General features: G+C 49.6%; 2 long non-coding RNA genes across 2 annotated transcripts in view; one reads left to right on the top strand and one right to left on the bottom strand.

Annotated features, from left to right (window-relative positions):
* LOC123597691 overlaps window positions 1-20784 on the bottom strand; it is a 54753-nt gene that overhangs the window by 8247 nt on the left and 25722 nt on the right. The window contains exons 2-3 of the long non-coding RNA XR_006712215.1: window positions 11386-11524; window positions 9136-9211 (exon numbers count right to left, since the gene is read on the bottom strand). This is a non-coding gene — a long non-coding RNA (uncharacterized LOC123597691). The remainder of the gene's footprint in view (window positions 1-9135; window positions 9212-11385; window positions 11525-20784) is intronic.
* LOC123597689 lies at window positions 14368-18770 on the top strand. The gene is made up of 3 exons (XR_006712212.1): window positions 14368-15248; window positions 16780-16841; window positions 18479-18770. It is a non-coding gene; the product is annotated as an uncharacterized LOC123597689 (long non-coding RNA).

Genomic DNA, 20784 nt, shown 5'->3' with positions numbered 1-20784 from the left:
ACACACACACACACACACACACACACATATATGTATAATTGTTATTTGCTTATATTGCCATAAATAACCATTTGAAGGATCTACAGGAAATAAAGCGATTAGCCATGTGGCCGGAGGTGGGTCAGGAACAGGAATAAAACTGAGCACTCTCATTGTATAGCTTTATATATTATTTTGATTTTTTGAACCATTTAAATGTGTTACTTATCCCAAACACTAGAAAATGAAACATGAAATGTTTACAGTTCATTCAAGAATCTGGCCCACAGTAGGTGTTTCCTCTGAGGCCCTTCATGGTGGGAGGAGAGTGGGGCACGGCCACACAAAGCTCCAGGCTTACATCGTTCTGGACCCCAGGCGAAATGGAGGTTTCTTCTCACCCAGCATTCACAGACGAAAAGCTCAAGGAAGGAGTCACATGCTCATCCCGGTGGCAAGCAGCAGGAACCATGATTTGGTGCCCCATTTTGCATTCCCACCAACAAGATATGAAAGTCCTAATTCCTCCACATTCTCACCAACTGTTGTGGACTGAATATTTGTGTCCCCCCTACCCTCATTCATATCTTGAAGCCCTAACCCCAGGGTGACCGGGGAGATGGGCCCTGTGAGGAGGTGAAAGGTTAAATGAGGCCATGAGGAGGGGAGGTACCAGTGGGAGTGTCATTTCTTCCATGTGAGGAAGGGGCAGAGAATGCTGTACAGATCAAAACAATAGACATCTACCTGAGCAGGGGAGACAGGCAATATGAAAAGACAGTTCTTAGAGTGTGGTGCATGCCATGATATGGGTAGGGTGCTGTGGGAGGCCAGAGGAGATAGCAGTCTAGCCAGGAAGCCTTCTTGGTGGTGGTGATGCTCTGTCTGAGTTTTAGATGATGAGTAGGAGGCTGTCTTCAGGGGATGGGAGGAGAGAATGTGGACAGTGTTCCAGGCAGAGAGAAAGGCAACACGAGCAAACACCCGGAAAAGGAACGTCATATTATGAGCTGAACTGTGTCCCCCATAATATTTGTATGTTAGAGAGCTAAACCCCAATACCTCAGAAAGTAGCTGTATTTGGCGATAGGGCCTTTAAAGAAGTAATTAAGGTTGAATGATGTCATATGGGTGGGCCCTAATCCAATCTGACTGGTTCCCTTATAAGAAGAAGAAATTTGGACACACAAAGAGACAGGAAAAGACACACAGAGGAAAGGCCATGTGTCTGCAAGCCAAGGAGAGAGGCCTCAGAGAAACCAAACCTGCCAACACTTTTTATTGATCTTGGACTTCTAGCCTCCAGAACCGTGAGGAAATAAATTTCCATTGTTTAAGCCCCCAGCCTGTGGGCTTTGTTATGGTAGCCTGAGCCAGACCGGTGCAGGTAGCATGATGTATTCTGGAATTTCCGGCCAGTCTGCCTTGTTCGTCTGCAAGGTATGAGGCAGGAGTGACAGGTCCCTGTACAGGACAGTTACAAGCACAGCATGTAGTCTAGTGGAAATAAAAATAGCTCATGTTTCCTGAGTATCTATTATGCTGGACATTGTGCTCCGTTCCTTACAGGCATTCACTGGTTAAAATCTCCCTACAACCCTGGGGCACCTGGGTGGCTCAGTCGGTTGAGTGTCCCACTCTTGACTTTGGCTCAAGTCACGATCTCATGGCTCGGGAGTTCAAGCCCACAGCCGCGCTCTGCGCTGACAGTGCGGAACCTGCTTGGGATTCTCTCTCTTCTTCCCTCTCTGCCCCTCCCTCACTCTCTCAAAATAAATAAATAAATAAACTTATAAAAAATCCCACCACAATCCTCTAAGTGCCATCCTCCTTCCCTCAGTAAAGAAAACTGAGGCACAGAGAGGTTAAGTGACTTCCCCAGGGTCACCCAGCTGACAAGTGATGGAGCTGGGATCGGAATCCACAGCCGTTTGATTGCAACCCTGAGGAGGAAGGATACTCAGGATCTGGCACCTGCTGGAAGTGGTGGTGGAGGGGACGCTGAGGTTTTGAGCCCCAAAGCCTGGCCCGTGCTGGTGCCACAACTTCCAAGACCTAGCAGGGGTGGGCTTGAGACGTGGGCAGCAGTGTGACACGAGTTGGTCAGTACACAAGGCTTGAAGCCGAGCCCTGGGTTCAGATCCCGGCGCTGGTTCTGTGCCAGGCTTTGGACAAGTACCTTTGCCTTTTTGAAACTTGATTTCCTCATGCAGGAATAATACCGTATTTCTCTCAAAATACTCAACAAATGATAAACTAATACTAGTATTTTCCTGAAAACTACCATCTCAGGGAGGGGGTGGGAGGTGACGTGCTCTTTTGGAGGTGCATTTGACCCCCAAACGTACTTGCTGGCCCTTCCTGGAACTCTTCCCCCAATTCCGACCCCTCCCTGTGGCAATCCTGTGTTCCAGGGCCGCCAGCTTCCTCCTGGAAGCCCTCCCCACGGCTGCTGTTCTGGGTCTTCTGATCCTTGTAGAGCATGTCTCTGAATAACTGGCCTGCCCCCACGGGATGGTTGATGCAGGGGACAGGAGAGACTCCATTTACCTCCATGGTTTTCCTCCCTCTGCCCTCTTCCCTCCCCCTCCTTCCTGTCACTGTTCCTCTAGAAATCCTTGCAGTGTTACCACCGGGGTGACAAGAGACCCCAGTGCTCACTTCCAAGCACCTTCACTTACCTGAGACCCAAACAGGAGTGGGATAAAGCAATGGGCCAAAGAAGGGGCCTCTGAGGCCTCGGGTGAGTCTAATGGCACCTTAGCCGTTTTGGCTCAGCTCAGACAGCTGCAGCCACTCCTTCCTTTGTTTGTGAGGCCTGGCTTCTGACCCATGGGGCTTCTCCTCCCCTTCATGTGACATTTACAGAGTAAGGACCAGGCTGAACCAATGCACAGACGTTTCCAAGGGCCTGCCTCGCCCTCTATGGAAGAATAGGGGCTGGTTAAGCACCTGGTTAAGCCCGTGCTAAGCACAGTGGGAGGGAACACAAGAACCAGGCAGTCTTCTGTCCTGGGAGGGAGTCAGCCCAACCCTGGGAAGAGCTGAGGACGGGACAGGGAGCCGGGCTGGACCCCAGGGAATAGCCTCTTCCCTCCTGCTGCCGGCCTCCATATGGTGACAGGCCCGAGGCCCGCTTCACACCTGCCTGGGTGGCCCTGCTGGGGCGCAGTGCGCGAGGACTCCAGCCACCCGCCCTCTGCGCCCCTCTCTCACCCTCTCACATGCTGTCACACTTACTAAATGAGATAATCTGAGCGAAGCACTTAGCGTCCTGCCTAACAGTGGGCGCTTGATAAATGTGAGCTTGTACTCACAGCCCCTCCCCCCCCCCCACTTTCACACACAGTCTTGTCTTGCACACACCTCACACATCAGCGCTGCCAGGGGCGCTCTGACACGGGCATGCCATTTGCTCACGGATACACCTGTCATGCTCCAACTTACACAGACACACACTCTCGGGGTACCCTCATCACGGCCCAGACACAACCGCCCACCCTGCCCCACTTTTTCTCTCTGCTGAACTCCCCCTGGCAGGCTCCTGGACGTGGGCCAAGAGGCCAAGTGGCAAAGGCAAAGCACTGAGGGGGAAGCCTGCTCTCCAAGACCCAGCCCCATCAGAGAGGCCTGACTCGGGAGAAACCCGCAAGAGGGGACCTGAGGCAGGGGGGAGGTGGGCATTGAGGAGGGCGGCCAGGCTGACTTTGGTCTGCTCACAGGCACAGTGAGCTGAGCCATCTGGAGCCCAAGACCAGCCTCGGAGGGAGACACCGAGGAGGGGGGTGGAGGTGTTGCAGACAGGCAAACTGAGCCTCTACCGACCGAGCCAGGCTGGGAGCAGGGCTCTGGAAAGGCCACTCCTGCCCCACAGGGCCTCTCTGGCCCCCGCACTCCAGCTGAAGTGCTATCAAGGCTGACAAGGGCATGGGTTCAAGGCCTTGCCCTCCCCCAGCTCCACCTTCAAGTATCATGTGTAAGAAATAGGCACATGTGGGGCTCCTGGTTGACCCAGTCGGTTAAGTGTCCGAATTCGGCTCAGGTCACGATCTCCCAGTTCATGAGTTCGAGCCCCGCGTCAGGCTCTGTGCTGACAGCTCAGAGCCTGGAGCCCGCTTCGGATTCTGTGTCTCCTTCTCTCTCTGCCCCTCCCTTGTCCATGCTCTGTCTCTCTCAAAGATAAATAAACATCAAAAAATCTAAAAAAAAAAAAAAAAGAAGAAGAAGAAATAAACACACATTATGTAGGGTGCAAATGCACAAACAGACACGCAAGATCTCAGGGACACACACTCACACACACACTTGTGCCCAGACATGCAGTCTCTGCTCCCCCAACTTAGACAGTCCTGGGGTTCTCCTTCCTTTTCTCCCCACTGCCTTTCCTGGTTTCTCTCTCCATCCTGTGTGTCTCTTCACTTACTAGGCCAGGCCCCTCTCGTCCTTAACGCTGTCCTCGAGACTCCTTTCTTCACCAAGGATTTGTGCGCATGTGCACATGCACGCATGCGCGCGCAAGTATCCCGCACAGTCATGGGATGCCCTGGGGCGCAGGCTCAGGCCAGAGGGACTTCACCTTTTTCACTTTGGGCCTTTGCAAGGTTGAGGGCGGGGATTTCAGCGTGGTGACCACCCCACCCCAGTACTTGGCCTCTGCTCCCTTGTTCAGACTCACTGCAAACCCCTCTCCTCAGGTGTCCTTGCTACTCTTGCTACTTGTTTGCGGTTCCAGAATAAACTGTGCTTTTCCCTGCACCTTTGTGTTTGCACATGCAGGTCTCTCTGCCAAGAATGCCCTCTCCACGCCAGCTGTCAGTGGTTCTCGTAGTTTTGAATTTCATTAACCAGTTAAAAGCTTCAAAAGAAAGTTCGGAGAATGACAGAAGGTTGCCACGTTTTCATTTCATCAGAAACAATATTTAAAATATAACTACCACTCTCTATCCAACGTGGTTTCACAAAAAGAATGCTTTAATACCAACGAAGTAGGAAGGACGTAATCTCAAGAGAAAGTGTAATCCTTTCTCGCCTGGGTGGCTCAGTCGGTTAAGCGTCCTACTCTTGATCTTGGCTCAGGTCATGATCTCACAGGTTCGTGAGTTCCAGCCCTGCATCAGGCTCCGCGCTGACCTTGCAGAGCTTGCTTGGGATTCTCTCACCCTCTCTCTCTCTGCCCCTCCCCTGCACTCTCGCGTGCCTGCGTGAGCGCTCTCTCAAAAATAAATAAACAAACATTAAACAAAGAGAGCAGTCCTTTACATTGGAACACATTTGGCATTACGTAAAACCTATTGCATTGTCCTTTTTCTCATTTGGCCCAGGAGCCACTGGAAACTTCATCACAGACCAGTGTTTGGAACCGCGGAGTCCTCAGCTCACACTACATCTTCTCCAGGAAGCCTGGAGCCCGTCACAACCTTCCCCCGCACCCTTCCCCCGGCAGTGGTCTCACTGACCATAGGACTCCTCTGTGCTCTGCCCATACAGCCGCAGTCGTCACTGTTTAGCAAGGGCTAAACAAGCACTACCAGGTGCTTAACACAGGTTATCTCATTTTATCCTCATAACCCTGAAAGATGAACAATCTACAGACAAGGAACCGTTAAGCGCCTTCCCCTAGTCTTGCACCCCCTGCTGGAGGCACCGGGAGAAGGTAGCAGCTTGGGGTTGGTGGAAAGAACTGCAAAGCCAGGTCTGGCTGCAGAGCTGGGCTCCCCGCTTCCTGCTTATAAGACTGGGACAAGTCAGTTCATCAATCTGAGTCTCAGGAACAATAATACCTACTGCACAAGATTGTCCTGAAACAGCGCACGTGAAGGTCCCAAGCCAGTGCCTGGCACATGGAAGATACGGAGCAATGTGAGTTATTCCCCTTCCATGTCTCTTGTCTCCCCTCTCCGATCCCGGTGACTTTCCCTGCATCACATTCTCCTGATTGTCCTCCCACTTTTCTTTCCAGACTCCTGAGTTAGGCCTTACTGCTTCTCTTCCCTTTGAAGGTGAGAGTGCTCCAGGGAATAATCTTTGGCCCTCCCTTCTCTTCCTTCTGTCTACTTCCCCAGGCTAGGTGATCTCACCCAGGCCCATATGTATCATCTCTACACTGACTCCAAAATTTTTATTTCCAGTTCTTGATCTCTCCCCAGAACTCCAAACCTATATATTTAACAGCCTGTTTGAAACCTCCCCGTATAGGCCTCCTGGGTCTCTCGGACTTAATACACATGGAACAGAGACTCAACACTTCTCCTATTCCATCTCTTTCCACCACTTTTCCCATCTCTTTAAGTCACACCATTAGGACCCAGTTGCTCAAGCAAAAATTACATTTAGTTCTTCTCTTTCCATCACTCCTCACTTACAATCATCTACAGATCTCACTGTGCTGCCTCCATCTCCAAAATATAGCTCCAAATTTCCATTTCTCTCCATCGCCTTTACTCTCGCCAGAGTCCCAGTTCCCATCACCTCTCATCCGGTCCACACCAATAACCCAAAGTGGGTTATGTATAAACTATTTCTTTAGATCAGCTAGGGTGAGTCCCTAAACTTTTTCAAAATTATCTTGGCTATTTAATTCCTGTGAATGTTCCCATAAATTTTAGAATAATCTTGTCATGTTAACAGCAACAAAAAAGCATACTGGTCTTTGACTGAGATTGCCGTGAGCATATAGGTCAATTTAGGCACAACGAACATCTTACTAATATTGAGCTTTTCAATCCATAAACATAGTCTACCAGTCCATTTATTTAGGTCTTCTTCAACACTGATTTATAGTATTTAGTTTAGAGATTTTTGCATGATTTTTCCTATTTTTCCCAGTATTTTGTGCTTTTTATGCTAAGTTTTTTTAATTTTCCCTTTTCCAGCTGCTTACTGTTAATATATAGAAATGCAATTAATTTTTGCATATTGACTTTGTATCTTGCAAATATGTCAAATTCTTTTATGAGCTTGGTAGTTGTTTTAAGGATCCCTTATTACAAATAAAAGCAGTTTTACTTCTTCCTTTCCAGTCCTTATACCTTTTATTTCCTTTTCTTGCCTTATTGCACTGGCTAGCTAGAATTTCCAGTACAATGTTGAATAGAAGCAATGAAAGCAAGCATCTTTGCCTTGTTCCTAAAGTGGAGAAAAGCATTCATTTTTTTTTCACTAGTAAGTATGGTATTAACTGTAAGTTCAGTATAGATATACTTTATCCCTTCTATTCCTAGTTTGCTAAGAGGTTTTTTGTTTTTTTTTTTTTATCATAAATGGGTGTTGGATTTTGTCAAATGTACTTCTACTGCATCTATTGAGACAATGTTATGGTTTTTCCTCTTTATTCTGTTAATGTGGTGAATTAAATGGATTTTTTTAAATGTTTATTTTCTTTATTTTGAGAGAGAGAGAGAGAGAGAATGAGTAGGTGAGAGGCAGAGAGAGACACAGAGAGTATCCCAAGCAAGCTCCACACTGTCAGCACAGAGCCCAATGAGGGGCTCAATCCCACTAACCATGAGATCATGGCCTGAGCTGAAATCAAGAGTTGGACATTTAACCCACTAAGCCACCCAGGCACCCCAAATGGATTGATTTTTTTGTAATGTTAAACTTACATTCCTAGAATAAACCACACTTAGTAATAATGTTTTCTCTTTTACATATGTTGTTGGACTTGATTGGTAATATTTTCTTAAGGAGTTTTACATTTTTTTATGAGTAATATTGCACAATAATTTCCTTCTCTTGTAATGTCTTTGTCAGGTTTTGGCATCAGAGGTGTGTTAGGTTAAAGACTGCCACAAATTGTTTGCTACTTTCCATTGAGAGGTGGAGCCTAATTCTCTTCTTTTTGAATTTGTGCTGACTTGAGCACTTGCTTGACCAACAGAGGTGTTCTTCCAAAGCTAGGTCCTAAGAAGCTTTGCAACTTCTTCCAGTCTTCTTGGAATGCTCACAGCTAGAGCCCCAGTCTGCCATGCAGGAAATGAGACCACCATGCTGTAAGGGGACCCACGCTAACCAAGAGGCCATATGGAGAGAGAGAGAAACATTGCTAAGCTAGCTTCCAGTTGTTATAATCCCTAGACATTTGAGTCATCTCAGCCCAGCTGAGGCCCAGATATTGTGGAGCATAGACAAGCCAACCCCACTGTGTGGCCTGTCTAAATCATGAGATATAATAATAATAAAGTATTGTTTTAAGCCACTACATTTAGGGATAGTTGTGCAGAAATAAATAGCCAATAGGAGAATTGGGGTATGTTCTTTTTTTGTCTAGTTTCTGAAAGAGTTTGTGTACAATTGGTATTATTTATTCCTTAAATATTTGATAGAATTTACCAGTGAAACCATCTGGGTGGGAAATTTTTATATTATAAATTCAATTTCTTTAATAGATATAGAGCTATCGAAAAAAGATATAGAGCTATCCAGATTTTCTTTTTTTTTCTTACAGAATGATCTATTAAAATGTCAATAAATCATCTCACTCCCCTTATGAAAACATCCAACGACTTCTCCTTGCACTAAGAATAAAATCCGAAATCCCCTCCATAACTTATGTGGCTTTTTGTACCTGGCTTCTGCCTGCTTTTCAGATCTTACTTGGAACCACATTTTTTTTTTTTTTTGGATATTTACAAAGATGATTTCTTATTTATTTACTTAATCTCTGCACCCAATGTGGGACTCGATTTAGGTGTCCCCTCCTTAGGAAGGTCTGTTTGACTAACAAGTAAAAACAGTCTCCTCAATTGCTCTACATCATATTATCCATTAAAAAATTTTATAGCATTTATCACTATCTGACATTATCTTTATTATTAGTTGACTCGTTATTTCTAAGTGGTTGCCACACGTTTCTAGAATTTGGGGTCTTTGTGGCTGTGACCTGTTGGTCTTATTCATAATTATGTCCCTAGACCCGATATAACACCTTGTCATGGAAGGAAGTAAATACATATTTACTAAGCTGGAGACTGGTCCTGGAACCCTCAGCCCTCACCTTGGTGTATGTGTTGAGAAACTGCTGTGAAGGGGGACTTAGGAGTCTTGGCCTTGGCTCTGATTGGTCCCCGGAAATGGCCAGCATCAGGTACAAGAACAGTTTCCAGTGGCCACACCAGACCACAGGGTTTTTTCCTCCTATGAGGATCTGACTCCTACCTGGTGCTCTCTTCCATCACCAGCAGCCGGGAGGTAGCTTAGAGTCCATTTAGGAGCAAGGATCCAGGTATAGCACCTGTGAGCAGAGATGTGGTTACGCTGCGTAGTTTTGGTTCCCAAGCCCCTCAGTCTATGTGTGTCTTTGAAAATAAATCGCTTCCTCCCTCTGGCTCTTACCTGGCGCACTGTAGATGCTCGATCATTCTTGAATGAAGGCCCATTCCATGCCTGCATTTCTACGATTCTATCATACCCCCATACGATGGTTACAGATGAGGAAACTGAGACACCGAGAGGCCGAGTGACTCCACCAGTGCCACAGAGTAAGTTACTGGAGGCGCTGGAGCTCATAGATTTCCCCCTCGATTTATGATCCTACCAACAAGGGCATCAATTTCAGAGATTAACAGCTGCAAATGATGGCTTCAAGTCGGCTGCCCCAGCAGCTCTCCAAAGTGCATCTCCAATTCAGGTTTATCTTCATTAAGCAAGTAATTCATTACCGGGCGGTAAGCATTCGCATCAGAGCAAGAATATTAAAAAAGTAATTATATTTTTCACAGTGCAGCTTTCCGGGTAAATTGTATGCAAATTGCTGTCTAAATCAGGCTGGCAGATCCCATGCAGGTCTTGGCGCTATTCGGGAGGGATATTTTGGAGGCTGGATTGTCACCCTCCCCTTATCTCAGTGAGTGTCCAGCAAAGGGTCTTGCATTCAGTCAAGAAAGGCTCAAAAGTATGAGCAATTATTATCTCTTAACTCCTTCGAGCCTCAGCTTTCTCATCTGTAAAATGGGCTCCCACCAGGATTAAATAAGGGAATGGGAAGAAGAGTCTCTAGCACAGCACCTGCCTGGCATGGACATGCCAGGTATATGATTTCAGGAAATGGCAAGACAGCTTCGGGGAGGCCCATGAGGTTGTGTCAAGAAGTTATTGACACCTATAGGCCCAGAGAGTCCCGGGAGCAGCTCTGGGGTGCAGTGAGGGGGCGTTGGTGAGGGGTCAGGAGGCCTAGCTTCCTTCTCATCCTGATATTGCCACCCGTTCACTGTGTGACCCCAAGTTCACAGCTGTCCCCTCTGGGCTATGCTTAATACTCACCCATAATTAAGCTTCGAATAGTGATCACCCAACAGGTGCACATGACCTCCCAGATTGTACTGACCTCCAGCCTCTAGGACTGATCATGGACCATGCTAGGACAGGGCACTTAAAAAGCAAACCCATCAAGTCTCTCAGTTTATAGGTGAGAAAAAGAAGCTCAGAGAAGGGTATGAATGATCCAAGGTCACATATCAGGTGTGGAGTCAGGACCAGAATTCCAGGCCAGAACAGTTCTAATACCCACTGTTAATACCCATCGGTCAAATGGGCATGTTAAAGCCTGTGAAATGCAGTTTCCACATTTGGTATTATCAGCTTTGTCTCAAGTTTGGAACATAATCCTGGGGTTTGATCTGGGGCAGGTTACTTCCTGTCTGAACCTCAGTTTCTCCATTTGCCAAATGAGGCCATTGGAGGAGATAGCTCTATGACCCCTCCCCGTGAGACCTAGTAGGGAGGGTTTTAGTGACATCTTTGCCCTTCTCTCCATCTGAGAAAAGCCGTGGAAGGGCCCAGGGGCCTAAGGGCAGAAGAGTCTGGGCCTGCCCAAGGTGGTCTTGGTGTTGATTCCCTGCCCATGCGCTGGAAACCAGCTGATGGTGATGGTTTAGGAAGACACACAGTGTCTTGTGATGGAGGGGCTGCCTAGCTACAGAGCCCCAGCAGCCCAGAGCCCCAGGCCATAGGGCCAAGGTTACCTCAGAGACAGTCGCAAATAGGGCCACACAATTCCACACAAATGTGGCTACGAGGGGGCACAGAGCTATGTTAGGGGCCATGGCTATGCCTAGAGCTGCATTCACTAAACACACAGCTGCTTCCAAGTACACACCAGACTAGGGAGGTCAGACAGGCACAGGTGTCCAACCAGCCTGACCAGATATGGCCGCATGGCTGCACCTGCTAACACCTTCACACAGGGACACCCAACCATACTTGGCCACAGCTAAGCCTGGAGGAGTGGTCACCTAGCAGGGCACACCAAGGCATATGGTGGCTCCACAGTCACACTAGAATACCAGTTACATCCAGACACAGATTCCTCGGGGAGAACCCACACCTCCTCTCTGACCCAGCTCTTGTTCACAGCCCCCACCTGTGCAGACCCTTGACTCCACACTTCGGGGCTCTGCAGAGTCTTACCGCTGCCCCCAGACTGCAGGTTCTGGGCGGCACGCGTGAGCACCTGCTTCTGTCCACGCCCGGACTCACACACTGCTGCTCCGCTCGTATCTGCGAGGTCCTTCTGTTCTCACGTCTCCCTCAGGTGTCATTTCAGAGCCTGCAGGGCATCCAGGATTTTAGAGAACAGCCAGGCCATAGTTCCCACTCTCTCCCCATCTTGACATCTCCGACATGAATCTCCTCTCTGGCCAGACTTTCTTTAACTCCTCTTTCTAGAAGAAGCTCAAGGCTGCCCCCGGAAGCCTTTTATGGCCGGGCCTGGCAGCCCTGCCCCCTGGGTACCGATGTGGTCAAGCCTTGACCCGGGAGCCCATGTTCATGATCTTGACTCCTGTGCTAACACACGGAGTGACCCTGGGCCTCTCTCTTCTTCTCTAGCGGCCTTGGTTTCTCCTTCTGCCCCAGGAGGGGATGGGGCGAGGTAGGATGGGGAGGATAGTACTGAAGAGAGCTCGGGAGGCCCCTCCAGTCTGTGATTTCTCCACCTCTGCTTTCCCCACGGCAGGGCTGGCGACTGAAGCATCCTGAACCAGGCCCCAGTCCCCTGACACCTTCTCTAGCTCTCCCGCCCTCCCCACTCTGGGCTGCCATCCCCAAGCCCCCAGCCAGGGCAGAGCGGAGCAGTGGAAAGAGCAGGGACATCTGAAGGAGAGGGAGCTGTGGGCAGGCATTGTGCTTCTCAAGGGCAGAGACTGCGGTTCGGATCTGCGGCTTTTTCTCCAGGGTCTGCCATGCAGGGGCCACTTCACAAGCATTTGCCAAATCCAATCTGATCCACCCTTTCCTGGTCAGGTAGCCCTGGGCAGGCAACTCCATGTCTCTGAGCTTCTCTAGCATCCCCTGTAAGGCGGGGCTAACCACTCGCTCCTGGTCACAGGTCGTCACGAGGACAGACTGGCAGGGCCCCTGACCCGGGGTGGACCCCGCCAGTGGGCATCCCCACCCCCTTCCCCTGCCAGCCTCCACTCTCGCTGAAAAGTGGGACTGTCCAGCTTGGGGAGGAAGAGCCCCGGCCGCAGGAGCAGAGCAGGGGCTGCACAATCTAGCATCCTGACAAAGAACTTGGGCTGAGGGGAGCAGCTTTGCTTCTTATTCTTGCCACACTGAGGGCACTACAAAGCCCTGACAGTAAAACAAGGAGAGAAACACACTCAGTGGCTCGCCCACAGATACAGGGAATCCTAGCCCCAGAGGCCATTAGTTGTAAGGTGTCCCCCAGGGGAAGGAATGCCCTCCGCACGAGCCCTGGCAGCCTTTGCCAGGGACGAGTTGCTCACTGGCTCCCAGGGAGGTCTATACTGTGGCCCGGCATGAGTCCCTCCACTGGTCCCAGCCCTGCTCTCCAAGACTGCATGAGCGCATCTGCTCCCGTGGACCAACCCCGTGCCCCACCCCCACGCTTCACCTTCTAGACCTTCTTTACAGGCCAGACAGCAATTCAGCTGTTGCTTCTACAACATGGATCCGAATCTTCTCACCTGTTCAGACCTGTCCCTGTGTATCTAGGCACACGCTCACACAGGCACACACACACATGCACTCGCGGCGGCCCGCCCCCCCCAGGATCCAGTCCATCCCAGAGGGCACATCAACCCTCTCCTACACAGAAGCTGTTCTGCCCTCTCCCACTGCTGCTGGAGCTGCCCCGGGAGATGAGGAGCAGGGAAAGGTGGAGGGACCTGAGAGGACTTGTCTCCCACTGGGAGCCCTTCCTCCTCCCCCACCCCCCTGCCTTCTGCCACTTTCCTATGTCAGGGCCACGCTGATGACACCAGAGAATCCATCAAATGCCACCCCCGTGTCAGGTCGTGTCACAACATAATTAAAGCATTAGATCTTCGTGATGAAGCCGTTGCCATCAATTCTGAGAGTGACTGATCCAATCTACAGAAAGGGGAAATTTCTCTCCGCCCGCCACAACTGCTGCCACTGCCTTCCCCTCCCCGAGGAGGGAGACAACATCACTTGTGCTATTTAGGCCTCTGGACCTCAGGCTGAGCCCAAGGGAGAAGGGCCTGGCCTTGGGGTGTGGGCCCCCCCACTGGCTCTGGGTTAGCTGGGGACCCCTCTGGGCTCAGTCACTGAGTCTGTGACCCTGGGAAAGACACTCCCCACCTCTGGATTTCAGGGCTCCCTTCTAGAAGTGTGATACAGGGCTGAGAGGGAAGAGAGGAGGGTGACTTGATCTCTAAGGACGCTAGAGGTGGAAGAAGCAGGAGCCCTGGGGTCAGAAGACTTGGGTTCAAATTTTGACTAGCTGTGTAGCTGTGGTCAAGCAGGTTCTCTTTTCTCCTGCCCCCCTCCCCAGAGGAAGGGGAAATTACTCCTGCCTCCCAGGATCACCTGGAGATTAAAGGAGATATGGGAACATAAGGGCTTTGCACCAAAGAAACGTTCCAACCTCTCAGGGCCCCCGTCCCGATGTTAGGTCCAAGGTGTTGGTCAAGAGACTGGACTGAGGCCTGGTCTTCTTTGCTCAGGACCGCTAAGCACGGGCACTAAGAATGTAGGGACTGAGGTGATAGAGGGCCAACGGAAAAGAGGGGCAGGAGCACAAGTGTCCTCTCTGTTGCTTCTCAGATGATGTCAGCACCCGGAAGTTCGAATAGGAGGAACAGGAGCCAGGCTCTTGGCAACAAAGAATTGGGGATGACACAAGGGACAGGGTGAGGTGCGGCGGGGTCAGAGGGGTAGGTCAGAACCCAGCAGGGGGCCAGCACCTCGGGTGGGGACAAGGGCAGAAGCAGGGAGAGCAGTCTGAGGCCACTGCAGTGATCTAGGCAAGAGATGAGGGCGGTTCATACCGAGTCTGAGCAGGAGTTGAGAGATGACCCCAAGGTCTTGGGGCTGAGTGACTGGAAGAGTTACCATTAGTGGAGTTACTATGTATCAAGCTCGAGTAGACTATGGGGACAGAAGGTTGGAGGTGGTAATCAGGAGTTTGTTTAAAGTTTGAGAGGCTAACAGACATCCGGGTGGAAATGTTGAGCAAGCAGGTAGGGTTCAGGGCAGAGATGTGGGCTGAAGAAACACACCTGAGGCTTGACAGTGGTCAGCACATAAAGGGGTTTTAAAGCCTTGAGCTTGGAGCAGGTCCCTTGGGAAGTGAGGGCAGGCAAAAAGAAGAGGTAAGAGGACAGCACTTGGAGCAATGCATCACTAAGAAGCTGGGGAGATGGTGGGGGTAACTAACGACGGACCCCGAGCAGAGGAAGAGACAAGCCAAGCCAGGGTGGTGCCCTAGAAGGTAAATAAAGAAAGTGTTTCAGAAGGAGGATGTGATCACTGGTTTTAGAGTAATGTCAGCTCTGGGGAGATGAAGACTGGGGACAGCTGGCCACTGGCGATGGGGAGTAAATGTTGGTTGGATGAATAAACAGGGAATACGCTGAAATTCCATCTAGAACTGTGATGTCAGATGGGTTCTGGGATAGGATCTGGCCTCATGAACAGCAAATGAGATGATGCCAGTTAAGCAAAGCCAACACAACTTGGGCTCAAGCAGCCAAAGGCCAAATTGGAGGCTCTAGATCCTTCCAGCTTCAGGTCGGGCAGGATTGTTCCTGGGAACTAGAAGGAGACCCACTGTAGGTAAATCAGGTGGTAGCAGCTATGTGGGGCCTGGAGGTCAAGTCCAGACCCCAGATTCAGAAGCAGAGGCAAAACTGAAATGTCACCGGGAATGTGTTACGTGCCAGGCACTATGCAAAGCCAGAGGGGAGAACCCGAAGACATAAGACGTGGTCTTTCCTGGGGAGGTTCCCCATCTAATAGGAGAGAGACACAAGTGGATGGATGGCCCAGATGCAGGATAGTTAGAGGTAAGTGCTGACATTTTGTGGCTCCTTTAAATACCCAGACAAACTCCTGGGATACAGATTTTACCAGGCTCCATAAAAAGATTACCTTACTTCTGAAGGGCTCCTCCAGGCCATCTTGGTTTGGGTTTCTGGTACTGACCGCGGCTGTTAATTCTCTTGTTTGGGGTATCACCCTATGGATATGACCCTTGGGTTCTGCTTAAGCTCTGACTGTTCAAGGCAGCCATCCATACAGGCCCCTAAAGGTGGGATGCAGACCCCAATAGAGCCCCTGGCCAGAATCCCAGACACCTCTAGCTTAATCTGACCCTGTTTCCATGCCAGTCCTGCTGCGGTCCTTATTCCTTTGTATGAGGTGTCTCTGGGCCATATAACAAACTCCTCTACTTGGAGCAACTTGACCCACCAGACCCCAGTGTAGCCAGCCCCTTCAGGCTCAGTCCCCATGCCCCAATCACACCGTAGTTGAACCTGAGAGTTGTTTTCCCAACTATGCCCTTGGCTCTATCTACACTTTGAGGGACTAGTTCCCCTTCCTGGCTCCTGGGCCTGTCCAGTCAGCTCCTGCCCCACCCCCTTGAGCAGCAGGAGCCCTCTGCCTAACCCCGCCCCTTGAGCAGAAGACAGATGGTACACGTCCTAGCAGAGAAAAACAATGACTGTGGGAGGAAGAATGGGGAAAGGATTGATTCTAGCCCAGGGCTCCTGAGGCTGCATGGTGCCTGCAGGGTGGGTGGGTGGGTTTTGGACAAATGCAGGTATCGCTGGGAGCAAGGGGGGAAGGCATCCCAGGGTTGGGGGGGTGGCGGTGTGCCTGGGGAGAAAGGTATAGCGAGATGCCCCCCCCCCCAGCCAGGGTGGAGATGGGTACCTGGGGAGAGGACGCTGGGCAGGTGGTGAGTTGCGGCCACCGGCTGCAGCCCAGTGGAAGTCCTCATATGCTTTCAAAGCCTGGCCCTGGGACTGATCAGCCGCCTAGTAAAGATCCTTCTAGCTGCCCAGTTCTGGTGACCTAGTGCCTTTCAATCAGGAGATGCCCAGGTCAGTCTCCAAAGGCCCTGCCAGGTCTCTCAGAATAAGGTAGAAGTTGAGTCCTTGAATAACTGCTGGCTTAACTACACCTGTCTCTGCCCCTGGGCCTAGAGTTCGGGTCTCAGACATTTAGGGACAGAGATGGAAAGAAAGCATCAACTGAAAGATGATCTTGGAAGAAATCATGTAAAGGGAGAAGTGGAAGGTCAAGACTGCTGGTTTCTCCTATCTGAAGAGTGGGGTGAAGAAGGGAGTCGTTTAATGGGGCAGGGGTGTGAAAAAAGGACACAAAGGACGTCAGGGCACAGGATGGGGATTGGAATGGACCTGCAGGGCATCGAGTTCACCCCTGTGCCATGCAGGAGTCCCTCTTCATCACCCTTACCAAGTGGCTGTCCAGCCTCCATGGGCATACCTCCACTGACGGAGCACTCACTCCTTCCTGAAGCAGCCATTTCTGCTTGCACAGCTCTGAGTTTTCCTACGTCTAAATCTGCAGGTCCACTCAAGGTCAAGTTCTATGCTGTGAGACTCCACGGAAACAGTTCCATCTCCCCCGTGGTGAGACAGCGTTGCAGGGACTGGAAAATGGAGACCCTGATACTTGGCCCCTGAGGATTTTCTCGGGAGGCCTCCGAACCGTCTCAGAGGCCATCCCTTGAGCTCGTAGTTGAGTCTTGCCTCTTGGGTCACTCTCTGAAGGGGCGTGCAGAGGGGTGCCTAGGGCTGCGTGTGTGCCCGGATGTATCTGTGAATTATACTGCATGCTCACGGCTGGGGGTTGGCAGGGATGCAGACCAGCCCTGTATGTGTAAGGAAAAGCATCACTTCCTTCCCTGTGTGCCTGGGCTGTGGTCACGTGTCAGCGTGACCATGTGTGCATGTCTCTGACAGTGACTGCATGTGGATAGCAGTGCTCCTGATGGCCTGCCAATGAAGGGCTGTGTGTGTGCAACTAACCGTGATCACAAGTGTGAATCTGCATACGAACGGCTTGCTAGGGCTGTACGTGACCTGCCAGGTATGTGTGCGTCCTGTGACTCTGGTCAGGTTGTCTCCGAGTGTCTGGTTGTGACCAAAGAGTGTGTGTGTGACAGGCTGCCATCTCACGCATATATGAGACCGTGTTGATGACAGATCATAATGATGATGTGCGTGTCAGAGACTGGCTGAGGCGGTGAGTGTGTGCGAGGTGGTCACATGTGTGCCTATGCACAAGGATGTGGTTGTGTTTGCGTGCGTGGATGCATCAGTGTGGCTGCGTGTCAGCGCTGATGGCTGTGTATGTGTGGCTGCGGCTCTGTGTGTGACGCAACGTGTGTTTGTGACTCTGTTCTGAGGGGTGTGTGTGTGTGTGTGTGTGTGTGTGCGTGCATGTGAATGGCTGCGGCTGAGTGCAAATGAAGGTGCCCGTGTGTGGAGGTGGAGGTGGAAAGGGTGAGGACAAGGCAGGATGAAAAGGGGACTTGCTCGGAAAGGTCTCCCCAACCCCATTTTAATCAGAAACGGAGCAGCTGTTAGTCTGAATAGACACTGCACAACGGCAGACGTCTTAATCTCTTCTGCATTGTGATTCACTCGGCGAAGCCCTATTACTCAGCTTTTGATAGGAGCTTACTTGTCTCAAGTGTTTTCATTATTGCCCTAATACTATCTATTAACATACTGGAGGGAGCTCGCTGCTGTCTGGAGCTGGCATCACTGGGCTTTTAAAGATTATGGGCCTTGCAAATACATAACATTTTACTGCCTTGCAGACGTAATTCATTGGGAAAAAAAAAGGCTCACGTAAATAGATAGGTAAATAGATAACTGAGTAGGGGAGAGAGGGCGCTGGAGGGAGAAGGAGAATCTATGATCCAAACGCGGCTGTCATCTCCAGCTCAAATGATTGCCTTTTGGGAGGAAGGGCCAGACAGACATCTGTTTCATTTGGGGCACCTATAGCCCCAAATCCTTCATCTCTGGGTATCCTGGGGTGGGGGTACTGCCTGGTCTCGTGGCTGACAGTAAGACCCTGGGCTTCTCTGAGGGACGCTCCGAGGTGCAGACGGGGGTGAGATGCAGGGAAGCACGTGGTGGAAAGACCGCAGGACTCTGTGGCAGGAGGCACGGGTTTGAACCCCAGTTGTGCTGCTGATGTGTGGGGTGACCTTTGTTCCCATCTCTGTGCCTTGTTTCCGAAACTGCAAACCGAGGAGTCTGAACTAGATCCACTAAAAGGCCAGTTTCAAAGGCCATCCGAGACCCAGACGGTGCTTGAACAAAAATGGTCAGTGGTAACTCTTCAACCTGGATTCCCGAGGAAGAAGAGCGCCAGCAAGGCCACCATCTCAGAACTGGCAAACTGCAAGACTGTCCTCTGGTCTAACCACCACCCCTCTTCCGCGTTCCTGCCACACCGGTGCACCCCTACCTACCGGGACAGGAATCCCACTACGTTCTTTTCCTCTTACTAAAAGGATAAACTTTAAACTCTTTTGCTTTTTCCGTGTGCTTCGAGATGATGTTTGAAATACATACAAACCCTTCCCTTCATCAAATTTTGCTGAAATAATAGAAAGGCACATAAAAAGAATATATTCATATCTGCCCAAGGAAATGAGAAATCATGGCTCCAGGAGAACAGAGAAATTTGAAGACTTTCTAGAAGACAAAAAGCAGATAGAATCCAATTTATGGAGAAAACCAGAGTGGTTAAATCAGCATGAAGAAATTGACTAAGGAGATGTAAGCTGTTCTCTCCAACAGAATCTTGGGGAGACTCCCAGTTTAGGGAGCAGGGAGCAGGCCATGGTGTAGACATCAGGCAAAGAGCTATTGAATAAACAGGCAGCAGTCTCTTTCTCTCCCGATGTGTACAGAATGACTGGCTGTGGCTTTTGCTCCTGACACAGAAGCCTGGTGGACTGCCTTCTAAACAACATGAAAGATCTACCTTAGGAGGTATGGTAAACTGACACATTGGTGTCAATGAACAACCCCTCTCAGTAGTCAGATCCTTGTGGGATTCCCTACACATTGGGTTTGGACTTGACATTGTAACCTGTTTTGGCCAATGGGACATTAGCAAGTCTGCTGAAATTACTGGGGCTTGTCTGCTTAGAACACTCCCCCTTAGAATGGGACCACCATTCTGTAAGAAAGTCCACCCTATTCTGGAGAAAGAGGTTCTGGAGGATAAAAATCCATGTGGAGAAAGAGCCCACTTGCTGGAGAAGCTAGATGTTTTTCTTGTTTTTTGTTTTTTAATGTTTAATGTTTATTTATTTTTGAGAGACAGAGAGAGTGAGAGAGAGAGAGAGAGAGAGCACGTAAGCAGGGGACGGGCAAAGAGAGAGGGAGACACAGAATCCAAAGCAGACTCCAGGCTCTGAGCTATCAGCACAGAGCCTGATGCGGGGCTCGAACTCACAAACCGTGAGATCATGACCTGAGCCAAAGTTGGACGCTCAACCTACTGAGCCACCCAGGTGTCCCGAGAAACTAGATGTTTTAGCAGATAGCCAGCACCAAGGCCCCAGACATGAAAGTGAAGCCTTCTGGGCCTTCCAACACAGCCCAGCTGCCTGCCAAGTGCAGCAACATGAGTGGGTCTAATCAATACCACATGGAGTAAAAGAATGAGCCCAGGAAACCCATAGAATCACAAGAAATAACAAATTGTTGTTTTATGACATGAAGCTGTGGGGTGTTTTGTTATGTGGCACTAGATAACTGATACAAGAGAAATGACTATGTAGGGGTTGAGTGAAGCAGAACAGAACTAAATCTTTGCAATGGTCATGGGAAGGGGAAAAGAAAGAAAAGACAATGAGGTAGGCCTGCTCAACAAAGAAATATATTAAAATACTTCATACACAGAATAAAGTCTACCTTACTTCAGCAGTCATGAGAGTCCCCAGCCTGCCTATGTGTGGTCCCCTCATTCTTTCTAACAGGACCCCCCTACAGTGAGCAACCCCTCCTGCTGTCTCACTGACACAGAGCTGCCGACAGCCTCCTTTCCAGGGGAAGGTCCATTTTGAATGCACACCTACACAGCCATGAAGGAAACTCATACCAGTCTCCTGAATATATTAGGCTACCTAATTTTAAATGTATAAATCTGAAATGATCATCATGGATCACCTTTGAAGCAAACCAAAAGTATGAGAAAGAGTAAGATAAAAAGCCAAAACAACTCATCCTGGAGGAAAGTGAGAGAATGTAGGAACAGAGAGGAACTTTAAAAGAATTCTAGATTGTATCCTCAGAGAGATCCAAAAGAAATTTGCTTTCATAAAATAAGAGTAGATTTCTATTGAAAAGAGGCAATCAAATAAAAAGAAATTATCCTTGAAAATTAAAAACATGAAGATAAAATCAAAGAAATCCCCTAGAAAATAGAGTGGAAACACAAAGAGATACAAAATATGAGAAAATACATGACCTAATACTTATAAACACTCTAGACTAGATAAAAGAGGCAATAGAGGTAATGAAATAATTAAAGATATAATTT

Source organism: Leopardus geoffroyi, chromosome C1 (assembly GCF_018350155.1).
Source record: "Leopardus geoffroyi isolate Oge1 chromosome C1, O.geoffroyi_Oge1_pat1.0, whole genome shotgun sequence".
NCBI classification, from domain to species: domain Eukaryota; kingdom Metazoa; phylum Chordata; class Mammalia; order Carnivora; family Felidae; genus Leopardus; species Leopardus geoffroyi.
This window is presented reverse-complemented; position numbering and strand designations above follow the sequence as displayed.